Consider the following 12,452-nt stretch of genomic DNA (forward strand, 5'->3'; position numbering starts at 1 on the left):
CAACACCACGATCAGTGTCATCAATGTCAACATCACGATCAGCGTCATCAATGTCAACACCACAATCAGTGTCATCAATGTCAACATCACAATCAGCGTCATCAACGCCAACACCACGATCAGTGTCATCAATGTCAACATCACAATCAGCGTCATCAATGTCAACATCACGATCAGCGTCATCAATGTCAACATCACAATCAGCGTCATCAATGTCAACACCACAATCAGTGTCATCAATGTCAACATCACGATCAGTGTCATCAATGTCAACATCACGATCAGCGTCATCAATGTCAACATCACAATCAGTGTCATCAATGTCAACACCACAATCAGTGTCATCAATGTCAACATCACGATCAGTGTCATCAATGTCAACATCACGATCAGCGTCATCAATGTCAACATCACAATCAGTGTCATCAATGTCAACATCACCATCAGTGTCATCAATGTCAACATCACGATCAGCGTCATCAATGTCAACACCACAATCAGCGTCATCAACGCCAACACCACGATCAGCGTCATCAACGCCAACACCACGATCAGTGTCATCAATGTCAACACCACAATCAGTGTCATCAATGTCAACATCACAATCAGCGTCATCAACGCCAACACCACGATCAGTGTCATCAATGTCAACATCACGATCAGCGTCATCAATGTCAACACCACAATCAGTGTCATCAATGTCAACATCACAATCAGCGTCATCAACGCCAACACCACGATCAGTGTCATCAATGTCAACATCACAATCAGCGTCATCAATGTCAACATCACGATCAGCGTCATCAATGTCAACATCACAATCAGCGTCATCAATGTCAACACCACAATCAGTGTCATCAATGTCAACATCACGATCAGTGTCATCAATGTCAACATCACGATCAGCGTCATCAATGTCAACATCACAATCAGTGTCATCAATGTCAACACCACAATCAGTGTCATCAATGTCAACATCACGATCAGTGTCATCAATGTCAACATCACGATCAGCGTCATCAATGTCAACATCACAATCAGTGTCATCAATGTCAACATCACCATCAGTGTCATCAATGTCAACATCACGATCAGCGTCATCAATGTCAACACCACAATCAGCGTCATCAACGCCAACACCACGATCAGCGTCATCAACGCCAACACCACGATCAGTGTCATCAATGTCAACATCACAATCAGCGTCATCAACGCCAACACCACGATCAGTGTCATCAATGTCAACACCATGATCAGCGTCATCAATGTCAACATCACAATCAGTGTCATCAATGTCAACATCACAATCAGCGTCATCAATGGCAACACCACAATCAGCGTCATCAATGTCAACACAACGATCAGCGTCATCAATGTCAACACCACGATCAGCGTCATCAATGTCAACACCACGATCAGTGTCATCAATGTCAATACCACAATCAGCGTAATCAATGTCAACATCACAATCAGTGTCATCAATGTCAACACCACGATCAGTGTCATCAATGTCAATACCACAATCAGTGTTATCAATGTCAACACCACGATCAGTGTCATCAATGTCAACACCACAATCAGCGTCATTAATGTCAACATCACAATCAGCGTCAATGTCAACATCACAATCAGCGTCATCAATGTCAACATCACAATCAGTGTCATCAATGTCAATATCACGATCAGTGTCATCAATGTCAACATCAGAATCAGCGTCATCAATGTCAACATCACGATCAGTGTCATCAATGTCAATATCACGATCAGTGTCATCAATGTCAACATCACAATCAGTGTCATCAATATCAACATCACGATCAGCGTCATCAATGTCAATATCACGATCAGTGTCATCAATGTTAACATCACGATCAGTGTCATCAATATCAACACCACAATCAGCATCATCAATGTCAACATCATAATCAGTGTCATCAATGTCAACATCACGATCAGCGTCATCAATGTCAACATCACGATCAGTGTCATCAATGTCAACATCACGATCAGCGTCATCAATGTCAACACCACGATCAGCGTCATCAATGTCAACACCACGATCAGTGTCATCAATGTCAACACCACGATCAGCGTCATCAATGTCAACACCACAATCAGCGTCCTCAATGTGAACACCACGATCAGCGTCATCAATGTCAACATCACAATCAGCGTCATCAATGTCAACACCACGATCAGCGTCATCAATGTCAACACCACGATCAGCGTCATCAACGCCAACATCATGGTAATACAGACACATCGGGCGGGAGAAACATCATAAAACTTGGACCCCTGGCTTTGCCTGAAGGTCCACATTGCTACAAGTCTCGCGCCAACAACTGATGATAATCACGCGAGCCACGTTTCAACGGTGGACCCAGTAATTCGCCTCCCGTGGAGTGAGTGTGACGCCAAAGCCTTCGATTAGCACGGTTGGCTACGTACAGGGTGCGAAAGATGTTCAGAAGAAGGCCGTAATAACAATATATATTAGGGGACACACATCCCCCCCCAATATTCAAATACGCGCACAATGCCCCCCCCCCCAATATATTGCTATTAAAAATGTTTTGCTATGCTATGTATGTAAAGAAATATAACAATTTGCTAAACCTTGGCCACAATATCTGGACTTGTCTTCATATAAATCAATGCGTAGATGTATGTTTATATGATTGTGGTTATGATTGTACTTTATTAATCCCTAATCTCTGCCATTACATACAATGAAACAAGAAAAGGTAAAGACAGAGCGATGTAATACAATACACTATTAGACATTATTGTAAAAAAAAATCAATCCCATGTGTTAGTGATTTTTTTATATTTTAGGCAGTAAATGAGTTTTCAAATTTATTTATTTTATTTTCTGGGGGGGTGGGGGGAGACCCCCAGACTCCCTGGAAGATTTGGTCCTCCCCAATGTTGACTTCATGGCTACGGCCTTGGTTCAACAACAAAGCCGAGCCAAAAATATCGTGTCAATTCCCGCTGCCGGTTACCAGAGTATTTGTGTACTGCACACGGAGTATTTGTGTACTGCACGCAAATCACGTATCCTCCGTATGAGGCCCACGAAATCATTTGGTGTGGCCCTGCCAAGGTAACCGCAGGCGGGACTCGAAATTCAATACATCTCGGAGCAAACTTGGAAAAGCGGTTGCGAGTAGCAACATAATCAACACCAGCTAACATCACACGCCTCACCAAAGAGAAGCAGTTCCAGCCCATCGCATTAGGGGTGAGTTAATTACCGTAAATGTTTGACCAAATATAGCAGGCTAATTTTTAAGTTGATAATTTTGTATGGCCCGCGAATGATGTTATAAAAAAAGGTTCTCCACCCCTGCCATCGGGGCTAACGTCCAGGAGCGGTTCAGATGCGTGCCGTGCCCGGCAATGGAATCACGAATAAGCGGGGCTGAATCCAACGTAGCGCAGTGCGCTAACCGCTGCGCCACCGCTCCACGCACGACTGGTGACAACATTCGTTGCGCGTGATACTGCCTTGCTAACAAACAAAAACTTAACACTACGTCCATTAACAAACTGCCCTAAACGTGGTATGAACCTTCAGGACACCTGCGATTAACACTGTTCGCACGCGTACATACGTACAACCACATTACAGGCGACGTTTCGCGCAACGGCCCATATTAATGACATGCGCTGAATTCCAATCTATTGCGGCTTACGGTACACGCACCTCGCCGCGTTATCTAATCGTACGAAGAAGCCCGTGCCCGGCCAACTCTGATCTCGAAGAGACCTTCATCACACGCGGCGGGTCTCCTTCCCATCCATCCTCTGCGCTTTACTCACCGATCACCGGCAGTTCTTCTATTTCTTCTCTACACACGACGCAGGCGACGACGTCTGCGAGTTGAAGGGAGAGAAGAGACACTCTCTGTCGGCATAGGTTCGACTCTAGGACCCTTGGGGGGGAGATCACAGTTGCGTGCGTGAACACTGCTGGTTGAGTTAATTAGTGCCGCAATCATGGACTTTGTGACACTGTCAAGGACCCGCTCAGATGGACTTTGGCGACACTTCGCCTTCCAAACCGAAAGCGTCACCGACGATGGAACTTCCTCATCCGAGGGAGGTTTTGGATTGATCGCTTCGGCTCCGAGCCACAAACTCCACCAACCGGTTTAGAGGGCGACTTACCCGGCCACACACACACACGTCTGTTTCCTGTTCATCTGTTGGGTTTTTCCTTGTTTGTTTGTACCACAGCCCGTGTCGCAATTCAACAAAGAAAGCCACCAACTTACACTGTTCGCTAGATATCTCTATCTTTGGCCATCAACGCTTCTTGTTGTTGTTGTTGGTGGTGGTGGTTGTTTGGGTAAAAATAAAAAAAAATAAAGGTTCAGCCCTGCAATTGCTGGGCTCACGCCACTGCTCGCGGAAGATGCTGCCACTCAAGGAAGCGTCCGATAGAGGCCCCCTCACCCCACATCTTAAGTGGTCATTTTTGACCTACTTTTCAACCCTGGCCCAGACGTCTGAAGCAGGATGGCTATGGGAGCATACCCACATTTTACCCCACCACATGCTACCCCACCACATCGGCCGACTCTTCAACCCAGGCGAACCCATTCGTGCTGCCGCGCCCGGAGATCGAAGCGAATCGAACCGACTAGTTCAGAAGTCCAGTGACGCTGAGACCAGTTACACCGCTGATGTTTTATTAAACTTTAAAGGGGGTTGGCGATACGGTCTGCAACCCTATAAACCACGCACTGCCCACGCCTCCTGCCGCTGTTGCGTCGCGGCCAGCTGAGCGCAGTGCCGAAAATCAAAACCCCCCACCACTGCTGGATCATCGCACTTGAAGAAGTTAAACATCCATGCACACAGCGCCGGATTATCCGAGTGGCAAAAGTAGCAAATGCTACGGCGCCCCGCGCTAAATGCCTTCAAGCTATCGATTCCGGTTCAGCGATTCTGCACTTGCTCTATTACTATAGTACTATACCGCCTTCGACTTTTATGAACGACTGGGTGTTTAAGGTTAGCGATTTGTCGTATTACCTGGCTGTATAGCAAATGCAAAAATACAATTATTGCACAGTGCAAGTTAAAAATGTGTGTTTTAATATTAAAGTTAAAATAAAAATGTAGGGCCCCTTGATAACATCATGCTACAAGCCCCGCACTCGCTTCATCCAGCACTGCCACCCCAGTAAACATGGCACGTCGGGGCCGGCGTTGATGCAACGGGGTCAATCGCATGCCACCCTTACAACCCAAACGTTGGCATGCTTACGGCGGGAGGGGGAGGGGTGGCAACTCCATCGAGCAGTGGATCGCGAAACGAGGTGTACGTACGTACGTGCCTGGACAAGCGGTGTCACACAGTAACGAGGAACTCTGTTTGACAAGCGGGAGTTCAGTTTCTCGGCAGCTCACGCCGTGGGGGGATTTCCCACCGCCGACGTTCACGCAACTTGGGGGCTCGCATACCGCAGACCGATTTGGCAACAATGTAGCCCGGGCAGGGATTTCTATTTATACAGCTGGAAAATACCCACGACGACCACGCGCGCGCACTGCACGAAGTGGCAGTCAGTCTTGTGACTTGGGGCTGTGCGGGGAAGTGACGAGAGACGTGAATGTCCATAGCACGAGGAGTCGGCCACCCGCGGCTCCGGAGCATCCAGCGGCTCTTTGTCCACTCCCCTCGTGGCTCTTTGACCACTCCCCTCGTGGCTCTTTGACCACTCCCCTCGTGGCTCTTTGGCCACTCCCCTCGTGGCTCTTTGACCACTCCCCTCGTGGCTCTTTGACCACTCCCCTCGTGGCTCTTTGACCACTCCCCTCGTGGCTCTTTGACCACTCCCCTCGTGGCTCTTTGACCACTCCCCTCGAGGCTCTTTGGCCACTCCCCTCGTGGCTCTTTGGCCACTCCCCTCGTGGTTCTTTAAACACTCACCTCGTGGCTCTTTGACCACTCCCCTTGTGGCTCTTTGGCCACTCCCCTCGTGGCGTTTTGACCACTCCCCTCGAGGCTCTTTGACCACTCCCCTCGTGGCTCTTTGACCACTCCCCTCGTGGCTCTTTGACCACTCCCCTCGTGGCTATTTGACCACTCCCCTCGACGCTCTTTGGCCACTCCCCTCGTGGCTCTTTGACCACTCCCCTCGAGGCTCTTTGACCACTCCCCTTGTGGCTCTTTGACCACTCCCCTCGTGGCTCTTTGACCACTCCCCTTGTGGCTCTTTGACCACTGCTCTTGTGGCTCTTTGACCACGCCCCTCATGGCTCTTTGGTCACTCCCCTCGTGGCTCTTTGACCACTTCCCTTGAGGCTCTTTGACCACTCCCCTCGTGGCTCTTTGACCACTCCCCTCGTGGCTCTTTGACCACTCCCCTCGTGGCTCTTTGACCACTCCCCTCGTGGCTCTTTGACCACGCCCCTTGTGGCTCTTTGACCACTCCCCTCGTGGCTCTTTGACCACTCCCCTTGTGGCTCTTTGACCACGCCCCTTGTGGCTCTTTGACCACTCCCCTCGTGGCTCTTTGACCACTCCCCTCGTGGCTCTTTGCCCCTCCCCCCTTGTGGCTCTTTGGCCACTCCCCTTGCGGCCAGACGTTATTTTAAATGACGTCTCAAAATAATTGCATGAAGAGAATGGGGTGTCACTATAGAATGTCTTGGTGGCAACAAAATGTACAGTACAGTCACTGTATTGTTAAATATTAACTAGGGGTGGGGGGACTAAATAGACGAAGTTTATTCCATCACCGATTTTGTTTGTCAGAATTGTGTGTTTGTCATCTGCTGCTGTGTGTTGTGTGGCTCTGTGTGTAATGCGGCTCCCCCCCCCACCTCGTCACACGGCGTCACAAAAAGTCAGACCCCCTTCAAATATATTCTTAGGTTTTTTCCGGTAAAGTCGCGTAGGTAAAAAAATCAAAATTAATAAAAGTAAAATAAAATAAAAATCACGACGTTTCGGAGGCAACACAAGCTTCCGTCTTCAGGTGGAACCGTCACAGCACGCTTGCTGTAATCAAGTAAATGAGAGATTCCAAGGGATACTACCCCGTATATATACTGGTTTAGGGGAGGGGGATGGGCCAGGACCGGCCCACTTTTATTATTATGGTAAGGTGCGGCTTGACACTACGGCTAGTCTACATAACAAAGGACTGAGCCTTTGTTATGGTAAGGTGACAGTAACTCAAGAATAGTTGTCTGTCAAATAAGATGGTCCAAATAAGTGTAGTTAAATCTTTTTTACATGGTTAATCACATCTTTCCAATGATTACTCAGTTTGTACCCATCATCACGGTTGAAATTATGTCTGTGTTTGTATATTTGTATGGCTTCGTGTACAAACCTTTGATGGTAGCCAGCAGGTTATGACGTCACAAAGCTCTGCCCCCCCCCAAAAAAATAAAACATGCTTCAAATCGCTTTAAACTATTGTCATTGTAGTGCGTATTTAATGTGGCGCTGCACTCTGATGTTGTAGGAGAAAACATGTATTAAACCGTCTATTTTAATTAAGTAGAACGTGTTGTCGATATTTATTTAAAGTTGCGCATTTTTACGTGACGTCACATTTCTCACCCCCCCCCCCGTCACACATAGTCACAAATGTCTGACCCCCCCCCCCTGCTAGGTGCGTGACGTCATTTATGGACGGCCCTAAACACTAAAACAAAACACAATTTGCTCTTCTGGCGGGAAATGCAATGCGCAATGAAGGCTAACTTTGAAGACACTAAAACAAAGTACAGTACTTGTTATTTACTAGTGCCTGATGATCATAGTAGCAAAAGTAGCAGATACTACAGCTCCGTAGTTGGTACCTCTTTGCAATATTATTGCCACGTATCGAATGAAATAAATATCATATCCCAGAAACGGCGTTCTACGTACAATGTCATTTTACTCAAGTGACTGTGATTCAAGGCAAATTATTTCGGAAGAAAAAATGTTTCACGAGATGAATTTAAACCGCGTTTTAAACGAGTTTTTGTTCTTCCCCTTGAGGTGGGGGAGGTTCCCCATCTTTCTATCCTCTGCTTTTCATAACCGGTTTGGCTTCACGTTGGCGGTGTGCGCACGTGCGTCACGACGTGATGTGTCTCGGGCCCACACATTGCCTCAATAAAACAACATATTTAAAACAAGTTTGCGTTCTCTTACACTGTTGTTGAATACAAATCTCATGGTGGTTGTCAACAAGGACCCAAGTCGTAGCTTTAGCCACCAGGGGTGGGGCAAGGCACAACCTGCCCCCACGCTAGAGGGCGCCACGGTGGTGAGATGTTCACTACCTCGCCTGGTATACAGGAGGTCGTGGGTTAAATCCCAACCCTGACGGACTGCATATTTAGAGTTTCCATGTGTCTCTCTCTCTCCCCGTGGTGGCGTGGATTTTTCTCCGGATCCTCCGGTTTTTCCCTTCAATATTTAGGGGCCGTCCATAAATGACGTCACGCACCTAGGGGGGGGGGGGGTCAGACATTTGTGACGATGTGTGACGGGGGGGGGGTTTGAGAAATGTGACGTCACATCAAAATGCGCAACTTTAAATAAATATAGACAACACGTTCTACTTAATTAAATAGACTTTTTAATAAATGTTTTCTCCTACAACATCAGAGTGCAGCGCCACATTAAATACGTATTACAATGACATTAGTTTAAGGCGATTTGAAGCATGTTTTATATTTTTTGGGGGCTGGGCAGAGCTTTGTGACGTCATATTTGAGGGGGGGGTCTGACTTTTTGTGACGCCGTGTGACAAAGGGGGGGGGGGGGTCAAAAATCGTCTAAAATCGCGTGATGTCATTTATGGACGGCCCCTTAGAATCGACGCGCGTTTAGAATATTTGGCTGTTGCTATAAATCCCCACGTGATGAAAAGCTACTTCGTTGAGTTATCATCTGCGATAGCCAGGTCACTTCTGAAAATATCTACATAGTTCAGTGGGCCTTACCTGCTAAAATAAAAAAAATACGTTTTAGTTACCCTACTGATTGGAGCCCAGGGTCTCAGCGGTGTTGAACTCAGCATCTCTGACCTCGTGGCGTCCCGCTGAGCCACCAGGCCACCTCGACGATCGACGGCGATGGTGACCATAGCGGCAGGGTGGTTCGCTCAGTGAGCCGCCTCGCAGCGAGAACGGCCTCTGTTCGATTCCTGACTCGGGCGCATTAAACGTGTCGAGTTTGTACGTTCTCTCCCCGTCCTGCATGGGTTTTCTCCCGGATATCCGCTTTCTTCCCATTGCTATGACAAAAGCAAACAATACACTGTAACTGGAATTGGTCAAAAAACATCACAATGCAAAAAAAATACGTGAAAATTACTCATGTGGAATGACACACAGCGTAGCAACATCAGCCCTTTCTGCGAAAGCGTTGCTGGACCCTCCATAAAAAATATAGTTGAAGATAATTTGAAAAATGCTTTTTTTCGCTGGTGTTTGTAGGGAGCTGTGGACACCGCTTTGATCAACAGCATCGACACGATAGAGTTTCATTCATATTGGGGATCATCGTTATGTAGGGTTAAGCTATGATGCTGCCACCCACCCACCCAACCCCTAACCCCCTAGCCAACTGCTCGTGACTAAACGTGCAGTGTTTAACGTGCGAACCCTTTTTTAATCTTATTCTTAAACGCGTCGAGAATGTGGCCAACTACGCGAGTGTAGAATTTGCCTTCGTCGGATGAAACTCAAATGAGCGTGGTCGGTATCTGTACAGGGTGCTTAAAAAAATAATGTTAACACTTATATGGGATTCATATTCTCTGGGCATTTCTGGCATTAGTTACCAGCTTAACAAGTGCATATGGGACTACTGTTTTTAATGGAAAAAGAACTGATAATACACTGTAAATTATAACAAATGTAATGTGAATAGCTTCAAAAAGTCAAAGAGTCTCCACTTGTTCGCCATCGTTGTCAACGCGCGCCTGGAATCTTCTCCAGGTGGTCTCCAGAGCCCGGAGGCACATTTCTCGTGGTATTGTTGCAAATTCTCAGAAATGTTTACATGTGTAATGGGTTCAATTGAGGCGCACACTCAACTTGGAGGCAACACTATTTATTAACACGGACACTATACATACGGTGGTGACCACCGTTCCTACTCTCACTAACACTCGGGAGCATTTCATAGCGTGACCAAGGCAGGAGGACTGCTCTAGAGGAGTTGTACACCCCTAGCTGCCAGTGCTATTCAGTGGCCTAAAATAAAATGTTTCGCTCCGGATGATCGCTGCAAAGTATGACCTGTGTTTTTATTTAGTGTGCTGATATTAAAGGTGCGTTGAAAAATTATAATACTCCGATTGATGCTCCTGCTGTTGTGGAGTGACTCATGCAGCCAGCTATGGCTGCAGGGTTTTGGTGGTACATGTTGTTTGTCGTTTATTGTGAAAATTCCGTCACAGTTCCTATGATCACTGTTTCATTGCTTTATTTGGGTGATTTCGAAAAGTTTACTGGTTTGGCCACGTTTGTTTGTTGTAGTACGGAGTAAGACTGATGGCCTTAATCTAAGTTGTCTTGTGGTTGTTGTTTGACTTGCATCCCACTGGTATTTTTGTACACAGCGTTGGTGTACGGTGTTTTTTTCTTCAATATTTTGCTGTCTTTTCTTGGATTTTCTGTTTGCACTTAGTCACATAGTCACTTTAAGATGTTTTCTTGTTCATGTTTTTGTTTTTTGTTTGTTGCGGTTGCATCCGATTCAAGAGCCGAATGGCTCACAGGGCTATACCTAATAAATGAACTTGAACTTGCTTGGTCACGAACGACGATCGGAGACTTGAGGACTTTTTATGGCGTCTTTATCCCGGAGTAGAACAGCCCCGCTCACTGTTCACATTCCGCTTATAACTGCTCAGGCGTGGCCGGCTCCGCCCCTGGCCATGCCCCCCTTCTCGATCCTTCGGGAAGGTCCGGGCCCCCAACCACGTGACCCCCAAGCTGCCCCCCTGGGGCTCCTGACCCCCCTTTATCCGGTCACGTGTCCTGTTGAGTGCCACGACCTGACACGACCCCCGTGACACCCGCCTACAGCCCCCATACCGAGCCGCCACAGTAGTGACGTCATATGTCCCTACGCTCGTACAGTCCCGACATAGTAGTGACGTCATATGCCACTACACATGTGTAGTGGGTTCGATTGGGGCGCACACTAGAACTGGAGGCAACGCCCGGGCTTTCTCGCCCGGGCTTTCCCACCCGGGAAACAGCAGCGGCGGCGGCATCCTCTCCCCGCGGCTCCGGAGCTCCCTCCCCGACGGCGGCGAAGCAGCGGCGTGATGACCGTCCCGCCGCTCTGCCTGCAGCGCCATCTCGCTCTCTGTCACCGGGGCTGCAATCCCCGGAGCTGTCTGGAGAATGATCGTCACGCCGTCCTCGTTTTACGACGGCATCCAGGTGAGTTGTTTTCTACAATTAAATTTCACACTTTCTGACACCAAATGTAGTGGGTTCGATTGAGGCCGACACTAGAACTGGGGGCAACACGTTTATTAACTAACACAACAGCTACTCTTAACGTTAACAGGATAACGACATAGGGTAGTAACCACTGCTCCTAGCTTAGCTAACACACGGGGGATACTATATTACCGTACCAGGACAGCTCAACACGCTGCCTGGTCCACTAGCGGAGACTGGAGACCGAGGATCGGAGATGGCAGCTTCCTTACCAGAGTTGACCCAGCAGAACAGCCCGACTCCCTCCCGGGACTTGGCTTATAACTGCTCCGGCGTGGCCGGCTCCGCCCTTGGCCACGCCCCTTTCCAGATCCTTCAGGAGGGACTCTGGGTCCACATCACGTGACCCTCACACCCCCATGTGGGGGGGGGGGGGGAGACACATCCCCCCCAATATTAAAATATGCTCAAAATGTCCCCCCTAATATATTTCTATAAAATAGATTTCTGTTTATATGATTGTGGTTATGGTTGTACTTTATAAATCTCTAATCTCTGCCATTACATACAATGAAACAAGAAAAGGTAAAAAATAAAAAAACAGAGCAATGTAATACAATACACTAAAAGTCCATCGTATGTGTTAGTGATTTTTTTTTATCTTTTAGGCAGGATATGGCAGGAAATTCGTGTTCAAATTTAGATTTTTTTTTCTGGGGGGGGGGACCCCCAGACCCCCTGGAAGATTTGGTCCCCCCCAATGTTGACTCCATGGCTACGGCCTTGGTGTGAATACACCGCTACACATGTGTTTAAGTACGCTATGTACAGAATTAGTGACCACCTTAACAAGTGTAATCTTGGAATTTCGCTTTGGATGCCTTGAATTTGTGCCACAAATAAACGACGCCGAGTAACAAAGGTGGCAGTGTGTGTAGAGTGGACGGGTCAATCCAGGCACCGGCCTCTGCGAGGACGTGAACTAACACGCCACACTACCCCCCTCCCCCCCTAGGGGTTTAGAA

This window comes from Lampetra fluviatilis, chromosome 40 (assembly GCF_964198595.1).
Source record: "Lampetra fluviatilis chromosome 40, kcLamFluv1.1, whole genome shotgun sequence".
Classification (NCBI taxonomy): domain Eukaryota; kingdom Metazoa; phylum Chordata; class Hyperoartia; order Petromyzontiformes; family Petromyzontidae; genus Lampetra; species Lampetra fluviatilis.